This window comes from Leptodactylus fuscus, chromosome 6, assembly GCF_031893055.1.
Source record: "Leptodactylus fuscus isolate aLepFus1 chromosome 6, aLepFus1.hap2, whole genome shotgun sequence".
NCBI classification, from domain to species: Eukaryota; Metazoa; Chordata; class Amphibia; order Anura; family Leptodactylidae; genus Leptodactylus; species Leptodactylus fuscus.
In genome coordinates, this window is record NC_134270.1 from 36,999,377 (window position 1) to 37,020,232 (window position 20,856).

General features: G+C 51.7%; 1 protein-coding gene across 1 annotated transcript in view; it reads left to right on the forward strand.

Annotated features, from left to right (window-relative positions):
• Positions 1–3,293: 3,293 nt before the first annotated feature.
• LOC142210521 (uncharacterized) overlaps positions 3,294–20,856 on the forward strand; it is a 297,487-nt gene continuing 279,924 nt past the window's right edge. Inside the window, exon 1 of the mRNA XM_075279732.1 lies at positions 3,294–3,297. The gene's annotated coding sequence lies outside the window, so the exon portion shown is untranslated. The remainder of the gene's footprint in view (positions 3,298–20,856) is intronic.

Consider the following 20,856-nt stretch of genomic DNA (forward strand, 5'->3'; position numbering starts at 1 on the left):
GTTCTACGAATAAACTCATTTGCATACCGAAGAAAATCGGGATGAGTTTATTCACAGCACTGGGGGCAGTCTTCTGCGCTCAAACAGCACTGGGGTCTTCCCAAGTGGACTCATTGGGCCCATACCTTTATAGGAATAACTTTACCCCTTGGTGACTATCCCTACTAAATGTGCATATGCAAGTAAATAACCACAGTAAACTAAAGTGTGGTATAAGTGGGGTAGGCCACAGCTTTATTTAGAAAAAACCAATAACGAATAAACGGGTAAACCGTCCATGCCCCACTTCCGGTTTTCCTTCTCATCTTCTCCTGAACGCTCCGCTGCGATCCAGCGAGCATGTAGGCTAATACCACTTCAGACTTGGGCATGGACCCCCCGCCAGCTGTGACAACGAATCTGAAAGAAAGAAAAAACGAACAAACAAAGAGAAAAAACCAGTCCACAGATACCAAAACCAGAAGGGCAGGGTGGGCGGGTGTTCCTCTCACCAAAACGTCCGTGGTAGAAGGTGAGTACCCGCCTACGTGCTCTCTTTTTTATGGACTAAGACCAAAACGTCACCAATATTTACCAAATATCTTTAATAATCTAGCCAATGAGTCCACAGCCCTTTCCTTAAACAGTCTAGGGCTATCTAGACTCATTGGACCCATACCTTTATAGGAATAACTTTACCCCTTGGTGACTATCCCTACTAAATGTGCATATGCAAGTAAATAACCACAGTAAACTAAAGTGTGGTATAAGTGGGGTAGGCCACAGCTTTATTTAGAAAAAACCAATAACGAATAAACGGGTAAACCGTCCATGCCCCACTTCCGGTTTTCCCTCTCATCTTCTCCTGAACGCTCCGCTGCGATCCAGCGAGCATGTAGGCTAATACCACTTCAGACTTGGGCATGGACCCCCCGCCACCCAAACAGGCAGTGTACCGCCCACCCTCTACACCTGCCTGTTGGCCCCCCCACCCAAAAGAACCAAAGCCCGTTCCAAGCCATCTTGTAACCCTGAAAGGAAAATATCAGACGCGATGGGATTGAGGTGCACCCCGTCCTTCATCAACAGCCTCTCATTATTACCCTCTAACTCCACATGCCGAACAGCAACCCCCCCCAAGGATCGAACAAACTTGGAGACCCTAATGTTCAAAACCCGCCGCGCCCTATCAATTGCGGCAACATCACACGCCCCTCTCCAGCAAAGGCGTTGCATGACCTCCGACCAGACGAGGACCACGCGATCGAAAAAATCATAAACGCGGCGGAGGTCTTCTTTTATCATAGTAATAAGTTCGGCCAATTTTACATGGCCTAAGTCATTACCTCCGGCGTGCACAACAACTACCGCAGGACCAGCTGTCACGCGACCCGCAGCCACTATCTCCGGTAGCACTTGCCTCCACTGCAATCCCCGTCGACCCCGCCAACGAACATCAACTCCAGTCAGACCAAAGTGGAGACCGCCAGGCCGAACTGCAGCTCTCTTCTCCGCCCAAAACAAAAAAGAGTGGCCGATGAGCCACACCATTACCACAGCCTCGTCGCCCAAACCGCAAGCATCGGCCGTTGTAGCGGCACCGATACGGAACGAATGGGTGCCAAAGTCCCGAGGCTCCAGCCCTACAGCAACTATACAGGCACGAAAAACTGACAAAAACTGGAAACGAGTATGCGGAGCACCAGCCTCATGCAACAAAAAGGCTTCCCCTTGGGGGCGCCGAGACATGTAATCACTCACCAACAACACGGGGCAAAACTCCGATCCCGTGCGCCCAATCGTGATCCATGTTCCCCGCCCGAAAACATCCGTTTTCGAGCGACGAAGACAGATCCTAATCTCTGCTTCAGAAGCCACAACATCACCCGCCCCCAAACCCCCGGGCCTAGACTTACTGGGACTGACCAGTTCCCCAATACGGAGGGCCGCAAAAAAGGCTAAAGCGAAAGCGGCCCGCAACAACACCACTTCGTACCCATCCCGACACACTACCTCTAGAACCCCGAACAAACAACGTAACAAACTAAAAGAAACCGGTCTGCGCCTATCCCCCCCACGCTTCTCCTTCCGCCAACCCTTCAAAACTTGTCTAACAGCAAAATGCTTTGTAATATCAACTCTACCAAAAAGCTTGAGCATAAACGCCACCCCAGCCAATTTTTTAACTACAGCGCAGTAAGACAGCCCCTGATCTCTCAACTTGACTAAAAATTCCAAAGATACATCTAGCAGCTTCGGAGCGTCCGCGGGTACAGAACCGCCAGACACAGACAACCAAAGGACCCAAGCACTGTAGTGACTCCTCCAAGTAGTCGCAGATACCGAATCTCGAATAAGCTCTAGCAGTTGTTCCCTACCAGGCTCCACAAGGAATCGGGGCAGTACCAACCCTCCGGTCTCGCCGACGGATGCAGGGCACGGAAGACCTGAAAACGTGAGCGAGACAAGGCATCAGCAATCTCATTCCGCACCCCAGGCACATGGCGCGCTTTAAACCAAATATTACGCTGTAAACAAAGCAAAACTAAATGCCGAAGCAGCGCCAGCACCGGAGGTGAGGAGGAAGACTGACTATTAATGACCTGCACTACAGAAAGGTTATCACACCAGAACACTATCCTACGATTGGCCATCCTATCTCCCCAAAGCTCTACCGCGGCCACAATCGGGAAAAATTCCAATAAAGCCAAGTTCTTAACCAGGCCCGTCTCGAACCACAGTAGTGGCCAAGACCCCCTGCACCACTCATCCCCGAAAACGGCCGCGAAACCGTCACCACCAGCCGCATCCGTAAATAAAGAAAGCTCGGCATTGGCAACCTCAGCCTGCTGACAAACCGCCCGACCATTGAACTGAGAGAGAAAAGCGCACCAAACACGCAGATCCTCTTTTAAAGGACGCGTAATGCGAATAAAATGGTCGGGCTGCAGCACGCCCTTTGTGGCCAGCAATAGCCGGCGACAAAAGGCGCGCCCCATGGGCAGAACCCGGCAAGCGAATGTCAAGAGGCCGAGGAGACACTGCATCTGGTGTAACGTGACCTTTTTAGCCAAAAGGAAATCCCCGACCATGCCGAGGAGACGGTCGAGCTTATCCGGCGGAAGCCTGAAAACCATCTCGGCTGAATCGATCTCTATACTGAGAAACGACAGCCGTGTAGATGGGCCCTCCGTCTTCTCAGCCGAAAGGGGAACCCCAAGCCGGGACATCAGAGACCGAAAGGTAGCTAATACATAAGCACAAACTGGTGAATCCCCTGGACCAACAAACAAGAAATCGTCGAGATAGTGCAAAACCGACGGGATGCCCGATTCATAGCGCAAAGACCACTCCAAGAAGGAGCTAAATAACTCAAAATAGTAGCAGGAAATGGAACATCCCATAGGCAGGCACATGTCGACGAAAAAACTATCCCTAATCCTACAGCCTAACAAATGGAAACAGTCGGGGTGCACCGGCAGCAAACGAAACGCCGACTCAATGTCGGATTTTGCCATTAGAGCACCCCGACCAGCCTTACCAACCAGAAAAACGGCCCTGTCGAAGGAGGTGTACGACACTGCCGCATCCTCCTTCGAAATGCTGTCATTAACCGACGACCCGGGAGGGTAAGAGAGGTGATGTATGAGCCGAAACTTGCCAGCCTCCTTTTTGGGCACTAAACCCAACGGAGAAACTCTCAAATTCGACAACGGGGGATCGGCAAAAGGACCGGCCATCCGGCCCAACATCACCTCTTTCATTACCTTCTCCCAAGCCATCTCCTCGTTCTCCCTGACCGACTTCAGATTAGGTGAAAGAAACATAACCGAAGAAGAAGCGTGGGGAATATAGAAACCACTAGAGAAACCCTCAAGAAGCAGGCTTGCTTCCCGCCTCCTGGGGTAGAGGGCGAGCCACTGCTCCAGCAGCCGCACGTTCACTGGTGTTCTCTGCGCTGCCGGCAGCACCCAGCTTTCCGCCCTGCCTGTTGCGTCGGAAGCAGCACAAAGCCGAGTGCGACCCACCACAGATTGAACACTCGTGCTTGAATCGACAGGCAGAGTGGAAACGGCAGTGGCCCTCATTGTAGAGCCAACACGTGCCACTCTGCCGCTGTGCCGCCGCTGCGGGCTGCTGCCCCGCACCGGCGGCACCGGAGGGAAATGGCCGCTGGGGACGCTGGGAAAGGATCAACTGTATCCAAACGTCGGTGGCCTTAGAGGCCCAACCGACGGAGGGGGTAAGCGCCAGGCGGCGACGATACTCCTCGTCGTACCGCCACCAGGCCGAACCCCCGTGCAACTTATACGCACTATACACCGTGTCCAGGTAAACAAAGAGCTCCGGGCCCTTTGACGGAGAAGTCTGGCAAATAATGTAAGCCATAGTGGCGAAAGCCTGCAGCCAGTTGCCGAAGGTCTTGGCCACTTTCTGCTTACGCTCAGAACCCTTCTCAAAAGTTCGCTCCTTGTCGACGGCAATATGGTCTGCCGACAGCAAGGACCAAATGTCTATAAATTCCCCTTTCCCTATCTTGTCTCTAAGCTCCGCCGGGACATGAGTTCCTAACGGAGCAACCCCACAGAACATAGTGTCTCGGAGCATGCAATTGGAAACCAACTCTACGGCCGGTGAGGGAGCAACCCCCCCGGGTGCAGTAGCGGAAACCACGTCCTGTCTAGCTTGCGATCCCTCCGAGACTGCAAGTAACTGCCTAAGGAAAGAAGAGAGGTCCTGACCGGGAGCTAGTGTAGGTGCAGTATGAGGTGCCCAGGCACGAGCGTACTCACCAGGTTGCGGCCCTGTAGGGACCGGAAGAGGAGCAGCCGGCACTGGAGCGGTCGGTAGAGGCTGTGATTCTTGACGACTAGGACCGGATGCAGAAGACGTAGCCCTCTCCGGACGAGCCTCGGCTGGAGATCCCCGACGACTCCCTCTGCGTGATGAAGAATGTTGCGACCGGTCCCGCAGCCTTCGGTCTGAGCGGCTATAGCTCCGACGTGACCTGGAGGACGAACGACTGCTCGGGGTGCGACGTCCAGTATGGCTTGTGCGACTGCGATAGCTCCTCCTGCTGCCGTGCCGTCCAGAAGAATCCAGGTGACGCCCACTGCCACGGCGGTACCTGTCGTCCTCTGATGAGGAGGACTCAGAAAAAGGAGACACGTTAGAATGATGACGCGAAAACTGGCGGCCCCCTTCCCTGACCCTGGTATCGCGCGGAACGCCGCCACGCGAGGCGTTAGCCGAAGCAACCCGGCGGACCCCTCTGGCCCCCCCACCCCCCGAAGAAAAATCCCCCAAAGGGGCGGAACGCGCCGACCCACCCATGCGCACGGCCGCAAAATCAGCGGAGCCCGTACCCATGACAACACCCGAAGCCACGCCCCCGACGGCACTATGCCCGAGGCCACGCCCCCCCACGTCACTATGCCTGAGGCCACGCCCCCCGACGTCACTATGCCCGAGGCCACGTCCCCCGACACCACTATGCCCGAGGCACCCGCACGCTCTCTTTTTTATGGACTAAGACCAAAACGTCACCAATATTTACCAAATATCTTTAATAATCTAGCCAATGAGTCCACAGCCCTTTCCTTAAACAGTCTAGGGCTATCTACCCTGTGCTGCGAGAAACCTCTCCAGTGACGCCTCACCTTCTTCTGGCGCGCCTCCCAGGCACATTCTCTGTGATGATTCTTCTTGCGACGTCTTCTGAATCTCAATCCCAGGCATGCACAGTCAGCTCTGCCATCGGGCCTACACAAGCTTACTGTGCATGAAGTACACCCGTGTAAGTAGCCACAAGAAAATGGCCGCAGACATGCACAGTAGGCTTTGCCCGAGGCCCGATGGCTGAGCTGACTGTGCATGCCTGGGATTTAGATCCAGAAGACGCCGGAAGAAGAATCATCGCAGAGGACATGGCGGAGAGGCGTGCCAGAAGAAGGTGAGGCGTCACTGGAGAGTCTTTCGCAGCACTGGGCAGTGGGGATGCCCTTAGTGCTGTTTGAATGCAGAGGACTGCCCCCAGTGCTGCGAGAAATCTCATTTGCATACCGAAGAGAACCGGGATATCTACCGAATGGCGGCGCGGAGAAGATCTCTAAGGGTAGGAGAAGAATAGCCTTTCTTAAGGTCATTCCTACGTGTTAGGGCGAAAAAAATGTGATTCTAATGATAGAATCCCTTTAACTGGCAGACTGAGGTTCTAACCTGGGCCATGGCTGACAGCTGCCTGCACCCCTGCCTCTGGGCCACTTCAATATGAAACTGGTCAGGAGAAACATTGAATGTTTTATGAAAAATATAGTAAATACTGGACATGGTCGGCTACTGCTCAGCTCGGACCTCACCTCATCGCTGACCTCGGTCAATGAACCTTTACTAAAACTAGTTTGTTACCCTGCTATGTGGAAAACTGGCTGCACTGGGGGAAGCAGAGTCCATAAAAATTGTAGGAGTTACTATTAAAGGGGTTGTCCCATCTCAAAGATCCAATCTATACTGCTAGCTTATGTGGATTCAAGACTTTTCCTAAATACATTGCTTCAGCTAAACTGCTTTGTTTGGCTACTATCTGAGATTATTCACTTCATTGTTTACACCTTATTTCCATAACCATGGACCTGGGGATGATCTTATCTCTCTGCCCAGGACAAGTGACTTAGCTTCCTGCTCTCAGGAGGGGAGGGGGGATCTGAGTGCTCGGAATGAGCTGCTATTCCTGAGCTGTTTATCTTCCTCTTCCAGATATCAGATTGGCTAATTGAATTTTGCTGATAAGGGCTGAGACAGGGAGTTTGTTACCTCTGTATATAAACATAGACTTAAAATTCAGTTTATTGCAAGCTGACTCTTGGTCCTGCAGCATGTAAGTTTGTTTTTCTCTCCCAACCTTCTCATTCTCATCACCTATTAAATCGAGCTCTGCTACATCAGCTTCATATTGTGCATCTTCCAGTGTTTCTGTGCTAACTTATTTACAACCATCCCTCATTACTGACTGCATACAGGCACTGCTATGAAAAGAGCTAAGCAGAGCTGGCTTTGCCTGTGAGACAGTATTTATGTGAGAAATCCTGACAATCGTATCTAAGGGTTAAAGGGATTCTATCATTACAATCCCATTTTTTCGCCCTAACACGTAGGAATAACCTTAAGTAAGGCTATTCTTCTCCGAATTTTAGAAGTCTTCTCTGCGCCGCCGTTCGGTAGATATCCCGGTTCTCTTCGGTGTGCAAATGAGTTTCTCGCAGCACTGGGGGCAGTCTCCTGCCCTCATACAGCACTGGGGTCTTTCCCAGTGCTACGAGACAACTCTCCAGTGACACCTCGCCTTCTTCTGGCGTGACTCTACACCGTGTACTCTGCGATGATTCTTCTTCTGGCGTCTTCTGAATCTAAATCTCAGGCATGTGCAGTCAGCTCTGCCATTGGGCATCGGGCAGAGCAGAGTGCGCATGTCTGCGGCCATTTTCTTGTGGCCACTTACACGAGTGTACTGCATGCACAGTGTGCTTGTGTAAATGGCCACAAGAAAATGGCCACAGACATGCGTAATTAGCTATGTCCAAGCCCCAATAGCAGAGCTGACTGCGCATGCTTGGGATTTAGATCCAGAAGACGCCGGAAGAAGAATCATCGCAGAGAAAGCGGCTGGGAGGCATGCCAGAAGAAGAGGTGTCACTGGAGAGTCCAGTAGGGGACTGCCTCCAGTGCTGCGAAAAAACTCATTTGCATAACAAAGAAAACCAGGATGAGTTTGTTCGCAGCACTGGGAGCGGTCCCCTGCGCTCAAACAGCAATTGGGGTGTCTCCAGTGCCCAGTGCTGTGAGAAATCTCTCCAATGACACCTCACCTTCTTCTGGCACGCCTCCCAGCAGCGTTCTCTGCGATGATTCTTCTTGCAGCATTGTCTGGATCTAAATCCCAGGCATGTGCAGTCAGTTCTGCAATTGGATCTCGGGCAGAGCCAACTATGTGTGTCTGTGGCCATTTTTTTGTAGCCACTTACACAAGCATACTGTGCATGCGGTACATTCGTGTAAGCGGCCACAAGAAAATGGCCGCAGACATGCGTAGTTGGCTCTGCCCGAGGCTCAATTGCAAAACTGACTGCGCATGCCTGGGATTTAGATCCAGAAGACGCCATAAGAAGAATCATTGCAGAGAACGTGACTGTGAGGTGTGCCTGAAGAAGGTGAGGCGTCACTGGAGAGTTTTCTCACACTAATGGGCACTAGGGATGCCCCCAGTGCTGTTTGAGTGAACGGGACCGCCTCCAGTGCTGCAAAAAACCTCATTTGCATACCAAAAGAAATCGGGATAAGTTTTTTTTTGGAGAACTGGTGGTGGTCCCCTACGCTTAAACAGCACTGGGGGCATCCCTAGTGCTACGAGAAATCTCTCCAGTGACGCCTCACCTTCTTCTGGCACGCCTCCCAACCGCGTTCTCTGCGATGATTATTCTTGCGGCGCCTACTGGATCTAAATCCCAAGCATGCACAGTCAGCTCTGCTATTGGGCTATTGGCCTTGGGTCTGTGGCCAACGTCTTATGGCCGCTTACACAAGCATACTGTGCAAGCGGTACACTCGTGTTAGCGGCCACAAGAAAATGGCCGCAGACATGCGTAGTTGGCTCTGCCCGAGGCCCAATTGGAAAACTGACTGCGCATGCTTGGGATTTAGATCCAGAAGACGCCGTAAAAAGAATCATCACAGAGAACGTGGCTGTAAGGTGTGCCTGAAGAAGGTGAGGCGTCACTGCAGAGTTCTCTCGCAGCGATGGGCACTAGGGATGCCCCCAGTGCTGTTTGAGTGAAAGGGACCGCCCCCAGTGCTGCAAAAAACTCATTTGCATACTGAAAAAAAATCAGAATGAGTTTTTTTGGAGAACTAGGGGTGGTTCCCTACGCTCAAACAGCACTGGGGGAATCCCTAGTACTAGGAGAAATCTCTCCAATGACGCCTCACCTTCTTCTGGCACGCCTCCCAACCGCGTTCTCTGCGATGATTCTTCTTGCGGCGCTTACTGGATCTAAATCCCAGGCATGCGCAGTCAGTTCTGCTATTGGGCCTCGGGCAGATCCATCTACGCATGTCTGCGGCCAACGTCTTATGGCTGCTTACACAAGCATACTGTGCATGCGGTACACTCGTGTTAGCGGCCACAAAAAAATGGCCGCAGACATACGCAGTCAGCTTTGTCCATGGCCCGATGGCAGAGCTGATTACGAATGCTTGGGATTTAGATCCAGAAGACACCACAAGAAGAATCATCGCAGAGAACGCGGCTGGAAGGCGTGCCTGAAGAAGGTGAGGCATCACTGGAGAGTTTTCTCGCAACACGGGGCACTAGGGAAGACCCCAGTGCTGTTTGAGCACAGGAGACTGCCCCCAGTGCTGCAAATAAACTCATTTGCATACCAAAGAAAATCGGGATGAGTTTATTCGCAGCACTGGGGGCAGTCTTCTGCGCTCAAACAGCACTGGGGTCTTCCCAAGTGCCCCGTGCTGCGAGAAACCTCTCCAGTGACGCCTCACCTTCTTCTGGTGCGCCTCCCAGCCACATTCTCTGTGATGATTCTTCTTGCGACGTCTTCTGAATCTAAATCCTAGGCATGCGCAGTTAGCTCTGCCATCGGGCCTACACAAGCTTACTGTGCATGAAGTACACCCGTGTAAGCGGCCACAAGAAAATGGCCGCAGACATGCACAGTCGGCTTTGCCCGAGGCCCGATGGCTGAGCTGACTGTGCATGCCTGGGATTTAGATCCAGAAGACGCCGGAAGAAGAATCATCGCAGAGGACATGGCGGAGAGGTGTGCCAGAAGAAGGTGAGGTGTCACTGGAGAGTTTTTCGCAGCACTGGGCAGTGGGAATGCCCTTAGTGCTGTTTGAACGCAGGGGACTGCCCCCGGTGCTGCGAGAAAACTCATTTGCATACCGAAGAGAACCGAGATATCTACCGAACGGCGGCGCGGAGAAGATCTGTAAAGGTAGGAGAAGAATAGCCTTTCTTAAGGTCATTCCTACGTGTTAGGGCGAAAAAAATGTGATTCTAATGATAGAATCCCTTTAACTGGCAGACTGAGGTTCTAACCTGGACCATGGCTGACAGCTGCCTGCACCCCTGCCTCTGGGCCACTTCAATATGAAACTGGTCAGGAGAAACATTGAATGTTTTATGAAAAATATAGTAAATACTGGACATGTTCGGCTACTGCTCAGCTCGGACCTCACCTCATCGCTGACCTCGGTCAATGAACCTTTACTAAAACTAGTTTGTTACCCTGCTATGTGGAAAACTGGCTGCACTGGGGGAAGCAGAGTCCATAAAAATTGTAGGAGTTACTATGAAAGGGGTTGTCCCATCTCAAGGATCCAATCTATACTGCTAGCTTATATGGATTCAAGACTTTTTCTAAATACATTGCTTCAGCTAAACTGCTTTGTTTGGCTACTATCTGAGATTATTCACTTCATTGTTTACACCTTATTTCCATAACCATGGACCTGGGGATGATCTTATCTCTCCGCCCAGGACAAGTGACTTAGCTTCCTGCTCTCAGGAGGGGAGGGGGGATCTGAGTGCTCGGAATGAGCTGCTATTCCTGAGCTGTTTATCTCCCTCTTCTAGATATCAGATCGGCTAATTGAATTTCGCTGATAAGGGCTGAGACAGGGAGTTTGTTACCTCTGTATATAAACATAGACTTAAAATTCAGTTTATTGCAAGCTGACTCTTGGTCCTGCAGCATGTAAGTTTGTTTTTCTCTCCCAACCTTCTCATTCTCATCACCTATCAAATCAGCTCTGCTACATCAGCTTCATATTGTGCATCTTCCAGTGTTTCTGTGCTAACTTATTTACAACCATCCCTCATTACTGACTGCATACAGGCACTGCTATGAAAAGAGCTAAGCAGAGCTGGCTTTGTCTGTGAGACAGTATTTATGTGAGAAATCCTGACAATCGTATCTAAGGGTTAAAGGGATTCTATCATTAGAATCCCTTTTTTTCGCCCTAACACGTAGGAATAACCTTAAGTAAGGCTATTCTTCTCCGAATTTTAGAAGTCTTCTCTGTGCCGCTGTTCAGTAGATATCCCGGTTCTCTTCGGTGTGCAAATGAGTTTCTCGCAGCACTGGGGGCAGTCTCCTGCCCTCATACAGCACTGGGGTCTTTCCCAGTGCTACGAGAAAACTCTCCAGTGACACCTCGCCTTCTTCTGGCGCGACTCTCCACCGTGTACTCTGCGATGATTCTTCTTCTGGCGTCTTCTGAATCTAAATCTCAGGCATGTGCAGTCAGCTCTGCCATTGGACCTCGGGCAGAGCAGAGTGCGCATGTCTGCGGCCATTTTCTTGTGGCCACTTACACGAGTGTACCGCATGCACAGTGTGCTTGTGTAAGTGGCCACAAGAAAATGGCCACAGACATGCGTAATTAGCTATGTCCAAGCCCCAATAGCAGAGCTGACTGCGCATGCTTGGGATTTAGATCCAGAAGACGCCGGAAGAAGAATCATCGCAGAGAAAGCGGCTGGGAGGCATGCCAGAAGAAGAGGAGGTGTCACTGGAGAGTTTTCTCGCAGCACTGGGGACGCCCCCAGTGCTGTTTGAGCGTAGGGGACCGCCTCCAGTGCTGCGAAAAAACTCATTTGCATAACAAAGAAAACCGGGATGAGTTTGTTCGCAGCACTGGGAGCGGTCCCCTGCGCTCAAACAGCAATTGGGGTGTCTCCAGTGCCCAGTGCTGTGAGAAATCTCTCCAATGGCACCTCACCTTCTTCTGGCATGCCTCCCAGCAGCGTTCTCTGTGATGATTCTTCTTGCAGCATTGTCTGGATTTAAGTCCCAGGCATGTGCAGTCAGTTCTGCAATTGGATCTCGGGCAGAGCCAACTATGTGTGTCTGTGGCCATTTTTTTGTAGCCACTTACACAAGCATACTGTGCATGCGGTACACTCGTGTAAGCGGCCACAAGAAAATGGCTGCAGACATGCGTAGTTGGCTCTGCCCGTAGCTCAATTGCAAAACTGACTGCGCATGCCTGGGATTTAGATCCAGAAGACGCCATAAGAAGAATCATCGCAGAAAACGTGACTGTGAGGTGTGCCTGAAGAAGGTGAGGCGTCACTGGAGAGTTTTCTCGCACTAATGGGCACTAGGGATGCCCCCAGTGCTGTTTGAGTGAACGGGTCCGCCTCCAGTGCTGCAAAAAACCTCATTTGCATACCAAAAGAAATCGGGATAAGTTTTTTTTTTTAGAGAACTGGTGGTGGTCCCCTATGCTTAAACAGCACTGGGGGCATCCTTAGTGCTACGAGAAATCTCTCCAGTGACGCCTCACCTTCTTCTGGCACGCCTCCCAGCTGCGTTCTCTGCGATGATTCTTCTTGCAGCGCCTACTGGATCTAAATCCCAGGCATGCGCAGTCAGCTCTGCTATTGGGCCCGGGCAGATCCAACTACGCATGTCTGCGGTTAACGTCTTATGGCCGCTTACACAAGCATACTGTGCATGCGGTACACTCATGTTAGCGGCCACAAGAAAATGGCTGCATACATGCGTAGTTGGCTCTGCCCGAGGCCCAATTGGAAAACTGACTGCGCATGCCTGGGATTTAGATCCAGAAGACGCCGTAAAAAGAATCATCACAGAGAAAGTGGCTGTAAGGTGTGCCTGAAGAAGGTGAGGCATCACTGGAGAGTTCTATCGCAGCGATGGGCACTAGGGATGCCCCCAGTGCTGTTTGAGTGAAAGGGACCGCCCCCAGTGCTGCAAAAAACTCATTTGCATACTGAAAAAAAATCGGGATGAGATTTTTTGGAGAACTTGGGGTGGTTCCCTACGCTCAAACAGCACTGGGGGCATCCCTAGTGCTACGAGAAATCTCTCCAATGACGCCTCACCTTCTTCTGGCACGCCTCCCAACCGCGTTCTCTGCGATGATTCTTCTTGCGGCGCTTACTGAATCTAAATCCCAGGCATGCGCAGACAGTTCTGCTATTGGGCCTCGGGCAGATCCATCTACGCATGTCTGTGGCCAACGTCTTATGGCCGCTTACACAAGCATACAGTCATGCGGTACACTCGTGTTAGCGGCCACAAGAAAATGGCCGCAGACATGCGCAGTCAGCTTTGTCCATGGCCCGATGGCAGAGCTGATTACGAATGCTTGGGATTTAGATCCAGAAGACGCCACAAGAAGAATCATCGCAGAGAACGCGGCTGGAAGGCGTGCCTGAAGAAGGTGAGGCGTCACTGGAGAGTTTTCTTGCAGCATGGGGCACTAGGGAAGATCCCAGTGCTGTTTGAGCGCAGGAGACTGCCCTCAGTGCTGCGAATAAACTCATTTGCATACCGAAGACAATCGGGATGAGTTTATTCGCAGCACTGGGGGCAGTCTTCTGCACTCAAAAAGCACTGGGGTCTTCCCAAGTGCCCCGTGCTGTGAGAAATCTCTCCAGTGACGCCTCACCTTCTTCAGGCACGCCTCCCAGCCACATTCTCTGTGATGATTCTTCTTGCGACGTCTTCTGAATCTAAATCCCAGGCAAGCGCAGTCAGGTCTGCCATCGGGCCTACACAAGCTTACTGTGCATGAAGTACACTCGTGTTAGCGGCCACAAGAAAATGGCCGCAGACATACGCAGTCAGCTTTGTCCGTGGCCCGATGGCAGAGCTGATTACAAATGCTTGGGATTAAGATCCAGAAGACGCCACAAGAAGAATCATCGCAGAGAACGCGGGTAGGAGGCGTGCCTGAAGAAGGTGAGGCATCACTGGAGAGTTTTCTCACAGCACAGGGAACTAGGGAAGACCCCAGTGCTGTTTGAGCACAGGAGACTGCCCCCAGTGCTGCGAATAAACTCATTTGCATACCGAAGAATATCGGGATGAGTTTATTCGCAGCACTGGGGGCAGTCTTCTGCGCGCAAACAGCACTGGGGTCTTCCCAAGTGCCCCGTGCTGCGAGAAACCTCTCCAGTGACGCCTCACCTTCTTCTGGCGTGCCTCCTAGCCACATTCTCTGTGATGATTCTTCTTGCGACGTCTTCTGAATCTCAATCCCAGGCATGCGCAGTCAGCTCTGCCATCGGGCCTACACAAGCTTACTGTGCATGAAGTACACCCGTGTAAGCGGCCACAAGAAAATGGCCGCAGACATGCACAGTAAGCTTTGCCCGAGGCCCGATGACTGAGCTGACTGTGCATGCCTGGGATTTAGATCCAGAAGACGCCAGAAGAAGAATCATCGCAGAGGACATGGGGGAGAGGTGTGCCAGAAGAAGGTGAGGAGTCACTGGAGAGTTTTTAGCAGCACTGGGCAGTGGGGATGCCTTAGTGCTGTTTGAACGCAAGGGACTGCCCCCAGTGCTGCGAGAAAACTCATTTGCATACCGAAGAGAACCGGGATATCTACCGAACGGTGGTGCGGAGAAGATCTCTAAAGGTAGGAGAAGATTAGCCTTTCTTAAGGTCATTCCTATGTGTTAGGGCGAAAAAAAATGTGATTCTAATGATAGAATCCCTTTAACTGGCAGACTGAGGTTCTAACCTGGACCATGGCTGACAGCTGCCTGCACCCCTGCCTCTGGGCCACTTCGATATGAAACTGGTCAGGAGAAACATTGAATGTTTTATGAAAAATATAGTAAATACTGGACATGTTCAGCTACCTCTCAGCTCGGACCTCACCTCATCGCTGACCTTGGTCAATGGACCTTTACTAAAACTAGTTTGTTACCCTGCTATGTGGAAAACTGGCTGCACTGGGGGAAGCAGAGTCCATAGAAATTGTAGGAGTTACTATTAAAGGGGTTGTCCCATCTCAAGGATCCAATCTATACTGCTAGCTTATGTGGATTCAAGACTTTTCCTAAATTCATTGCTTCAGCTAAACTGTTTTGTTTGGCTACTATCTGAGATTATTCACTTCATTGTTTACACCTTATTTCCATAACCATGGACCTGGGGATGATCTTATCTCTCCACCCAGGACAAGTGACGTAGCTCCCTGCTCTCAGGAAGGGAGGGGGGATCTGAGTGCTCGGAGTGAGCTGCTATTCCTGAGCTGTTTATCTTCCTCTTCCAGATATCAGATCGGCTAATTGAATTTTGCTGATAAGGGCTGAGACAGGGAGTTTGTTACCTCTATATGTAAACATAGACCTAAAATTCAGGTTATTGCAAACTGACTCTTGGTCCTGCAGCATGTAAGTTTGTTTTTCTCTCCCAACCTTCTCATTCTTATCACCTATCAAATCCAGCTCTGCTACATCAGCTTCATATTGTGCATCTTCCAGTGTTACTGTGCTAACTTATTTACAACCATCCCTCATTACTGACTGCATACAGGTACTGCTATGAAAAGAGCTAAGCAGAGCTGGCTTTGCCTGTGAGACAGTATTTATGTGAGAAATCCTGACAATCGTATCTAAGGGTTAAAGGGATTCTATCATTAGAATCCCTTTTTTTCGCCCTTAAGGGAGCATTCACACGGAGTTACGTGCCGCGAGATTTGGCACGTAGACGCCGCGTGACCCTTTGCGTGCCGTACACGCTCCCATTGAGTTCAATGGGAGCGGGGAGCATATGCGCCGCGCTAGTTTGCGGCCGTGAATAAATGCACGGCCGCAAACTAGCGCGGCGCATACGCTCCCCGCTCCCATTGAACTCAATGGGAGCGTGTACGGCATGCAAAGGGTCACGCGGCGTACACGTGCCAAATCTCGCGGGACGTTACGCCGTGTGAATGCTCCCTAAGAAAGGCTATTCCCCCTACGCCCAACAGCAGCACAACTGGGGTATTCCTGCCCCTATGAGCTGTTAGGACAGGTGGAATTTTTAATTTCCTAACAGCTTTTGACCCCTATAAGAGGCCGGAAGACCCACTCCCCCTTGTGTTTTTTTCTGTACTGTGGGACAGGACAGGTGGTTGGGGAGAGGTGCTCTGACCTCCTATAGGGGTCCCCTCTCCCCCTCTCTACTTACCTACTTGATGCGTGGCTCATCCAACCCTGCGGCAGCGTTGGCTCGGAGAACTGTCATGGAGGCTTCACTCCCCTCTTCTCCTTTGCCTCTGTGGAGAAGTTCTCCCTGCGTGCAGGGAGCTGATGTCGGCGGGAACGTCGGCTGGTTTGGCGCTCCGCTCCACTGGGCGCCGGATGCTGCAGGAGGACAGGGAAACTTACTTTCCCGGGCCGTCCCTAGGAACCAGTCTGCTGCATCGGGGTTCCGGCCGGGCCGGGGACCGCTTCCGGGTGTACCACACATGCGCAGCCGTGCGGCCCGACGGAGGTGCTGCGGCTGAGAATAGTTGCAATAACTGCAGAATTATATTAAAAAGGAGAGTTTCTCTACCACTGTTCCCCCTCCTGTGGGTAGAAGAGGGGGCTACTATTTTTAACCAATACAGTGGACTCGGCTTGATGGGGGTGTAGCCAGGCCGGCCCCTCCTCCAGAGGTCCCTATTTAAACTCCCCTCCACATTTCACCTTTGCTTGTCGTTTTGGTTGCATGCATTGTTTCTGAGTGCTGTTGCCTCAGGAGACTAATCTGCTGTTAAAGTTGGATTTCCCTTCTGCAAGGTTTGGTGGAGGGGGTGGGACTGGGGGGGGGTGTTCCCTTAAGAACCAAAGGACCTTTTTTATTTGCATATATGTGTTTTCTCCTCTGTTCACAGTATGTCTTCCTCGTCGTCATCCGTCCTGCCGCGGAGGAAGTCCACTTCAAAGAGGAGAGATTTGGCCTGCGCCAAATGCAGAATTCCCCTCCCAGATACCTGCGAGTACAGATTCTGTCAAGGATGTAGGGCTCCCCCTCTGAGGCTACTCCTATCAGAGAAGTAGTCTCATGGGTCAAAGACTTTGTCTCCCAGTCTATGAGAAAGGTGGACGACACCATTTCTCACCTAGCAAAGAGGCCCGGCTAGATGTGGTCGAGCCCTCCCTCCCCCCCTTAGAAAGATTACATATCGGGGAGGTGGAGTCCTCAGACGAGGACTTGGAGGAGACAGAAAAGGAGATTTTCCCCTTGGAGAAAATGAGCAGGCTCTTTAGGGCCATTAGGCCCAGAGACCGTGAAGCCGGCGAGGGACCTAGCCGCAGGTCGAAATCATTTAGAGCCAATTCAGACCTGGTCCATGTGATGAAAGGAGAGTGGAGGCGTCCAGAGAGAGCCTTTGCACCGTCTGCCCGGTTTAGAACTCTCTTTCTGGTAACTGAGTCCCAGCAGGGGGTCTGGGTTCCGCCACCCAAAGTGGATATCGCGGTGGCAAAATTGTCCCGCCGAACGGTCCTTCCCGCAGAGGATGGCTCAAGTCTGCGGGACCCATTGGACCGCCAAGTGTAAGGGTCCCTAAGGCGGGCATACTCCACTGCCTCCTCTCAGGCCTCAGTAGCCATTGCAGCCAACGAGGTGTTCTCAGGCCTGCGGGATGAGCTAGTGTCCCTATCTAGGGACATAGATACAGAGGCTTCACGAATGCAGGCGAGGCTGGCTGCAAAGGCGATGGCCCTCTCAACAGCCAGGTGTCCACTATGGCTGAAGCCGTGGAGCGTGGACAACACATCAAAATTTGGGCTCTGTGCGCTCCCGTTCGAGCCAGGGAGGCTCTTTGGCAGGGAGCTTGATAAAATTATGGAGAACCTGGCAGACACGAAAACAAAAAATCTCCCACAGCCACCCGAAAGGAGAAGGGCTACCTTTCGAGAAGGCAGATCCTCCTCTAGACGTCAGAGGCGCGCTGGTCCCCAGTCCAGGGGTTGGGGGCATGGCGTCTCCCGCGAGCGCAAAAAGGGCCTCTGACTGAGCCCCCCACACCTCAAGTCCTCCAGAGGTAGGCGGGCGTCCCTCTCATCATCTAGACGCCCGGTGCCAATTCATTCAAGATCCCGGGATCATCCCAACTATTCAGGATGGGTACAGAACAGATTTCATTGCCCCCCCCCCCCCTGCGGGCAAGAGCCAGTTGTGATTCCATCAACATGAATCCAGTTTCGAGGATTCACCAGAGACTCTCTCACTATGTTGATCTCTTGGCCCACTACTCGCAGAAGGAAGATTGCTTGTGCGGTTCATCATCGCTCCGTCACCAAGAAGGTCACGGCCAGGAGGGCCAGGAAGGCCCTAGGTCTGATGTCCGCCCCCAAAGAAGAAGTTCCCTGGGCCTGGTAGCACTTCAGCTCACTACAGAACGAGATCTTGAGAGTCTGGAATCACTGTCCTTCGGGACTATAAAAGCCTTTCCAGGTAACCATCAGCACCTGGCTATCTCTAGCCCGGTGGGCCCGTCTTCGCGATAGGAAGTCCTCGGCCAGGTTTACCTGGACCCTGTTGACAACAAATGCCTCCCTCACACAATGGGGAGCTCATCTGGGGGAGACCCTGGTACAAGGCACCTGGAATTACCTGGAGAGAACGCGCTCACCCAGCTGGCGAGAACTTATGGCAGTTCTGACGTTTGCACCACTTCTGCAGAAGAAGACGGTCAAGTTTTTGACTGACAATCTGACGACAGTATGCCACATCAGCAAACAAGGGGAAACCAGGTCCCCCTCCCTTCTACAGGTTATCATCTGGATCTTCGCCTGGACAAAACAGACTATCTCCCAGCTGTCGGCCGTTCATATCCCAGGTTGCCTAAACATCCTAGCGGACAAACTCAGCAAAAGGTTGGCTACCTCAGGCAAGTAGTCCCTACACCAGGGTACCTTTCACCATCTCACCGTGATGTGGGGTCTCCCCGGGGTGGATCTGATGGCCACCCAATACAACGTCAGAGTAGATAGGTTTTGCTCCCTGTACAGGGAAAACAACCCTTTGGCGTTGGATGCCCTGTCAATACCTTGGAGGCTCAAACTACTGAACGTTTTTCCTCCCACTCCGATGATTCCAAAGGTATTGACGAAGCCCAGGCAAGGCCAGATATCGGCATTAGGGAACATGCCGTTCTGGCCAAAAAGGGCATGGTTCACCGACCTCATTCCTATGAGTCGGGGGAACGACTGGAGGCTTCCACCAGTGCAGAAGCTGGTAATCCGGAACAGTCAGCCTTGCCAAGGCCTGGACAAATTCAACCTCACTGCCTGGAGGTTAACCAGCCCATAGGTGGCGAAAGAGGATTGTCCCAGGGAGTACTAAGGACGTTGGCGCACTCAAGAGCAGAATCAACTAACCAGAGCTACCAGAGGGTCGCCCGAATATTGCAGAACTGCTGTACGAGTAACCAGTGCGACCCTAACAGGGATGCACTCTTGGAATTTCTACAAGACGGCCTGGAAAGAGGGTTGGCACCCGCTACCCTGAAGGTTCAAGTTTCAGCTCTGTCCGCTCTCCTGGAGACCAGGTTAACACTAGATCCTCTAATCAAACAATTTCTAAGAGGGGCTGCTAGGCTTCGCCCTCAAGTGCAGCCTCCTGTCCCTACAAGGGACCTAGCAGCAGTTCTACAGGGGCTCTGTGCACCCCCTTCGAGCCGCTATCTGAAGTGGACTGGAAGTACCTGTCATACAAAGTAACTTTCCTGTTGGCAGTAACCTCCGCCAAAAGAGTTGGCGAACTACAGGCCTTAGCGGCCTCTGAACCCTTTATAACCTTCTTTCCAGACAGAGTCCAGCTGAGGTTCATCCCAGGATTCTTGCCAAAGGTACCGACCCTTCAGAATATCAACCAGGTAATTGTCTTACCGGCCTTTTTTCCCCTCTCCGGTCTCCGAGTGGGAAGAAAGGATGCACAAGCTGGACTTGGTGGGAGCATTACGTATTTACTTGGAACGCACTGCGCCTTTCCGGAAGTCAGAAAATCTACTGATTAACGTGTTTGGCCTCCATAGAGGTGCCAAAGCATGAAAACCAACCTTGTCAAGATGAATCAAGGAAGCCATCACCTGCTCCCTGCGTGCCCAAGATCTTCCGGCTCCGGACTTCATCCGCGCCCATGCCACTCGAGCAGTGGCAACATTATGGGCTGAAAGACGTTCTCTTTCTTTGGAGCAGATATGTGCCGCTGCTTCCTGGAGTTCACATCTAACTTTTGCCAAACATTACAGGTTGGACTGGCACACGGCGGACTCTACAGCGTTTGGACATTCTGTCTTAACACCAGCCTGCCAGGATCACCCACCCTAGGGTAAAGCTATACTTGCTAAATCCCCAGTTGTGCTGCTGTTGGCTGTAGGGGGAATGAAAGATTATGTATGATAATCTGTTTTCCCTTAGCCCAAACAGCAGCACAAGGCTCCCTCCCTATGCTGTATAATTTGTACTATTGTACTGTAACCCCTGTGTGCAGTTCAAGGCAACGAGGGGTTAACAGTTTGCAAACATTGTGCATGCAGCATGAAAGCAATTGTGATTGTTTATCAAATCCTTGGAGGATGGGAGGGGCTGCGTGGCAGGGGAGACCATGTGCTCAGGGAGTCTGCAGGAGAGAGGGATCACAGGTGGATGCAAGAGTAAGATCTCCTGAGCTCCCAGAGGCTGAAAGCAAATGGAAAGAGGATTTAATTCCTTCAGAGAAAAGGTTACCAACTCTACAGGACGATTTGCCGAATAGACGGGGTATCCATACCCTCCCCAACCGACGGAGGCGCCTCCCTGCTACACCGCAACGTTCTTCCAGACTTAACCCTTTGGCAGCCTGTTGGACAGGACAGCGTTAATTCCTCTGGAACTGTAAGTGTACCTACCACCAGCATTCTTATTTAGACTGCATCCTATGATCCAGGAGTAAATGGTTCTTGGCTAGTATAACTTTTTAAGCTGGAGCACTGCAGAAGGAGTAAAAGAGACTTGATGCATCCAGACACCTGCTGTGCTGCCATGTTCTATTGTAAGGGATAGAGCCTGCTGCTGCTGAT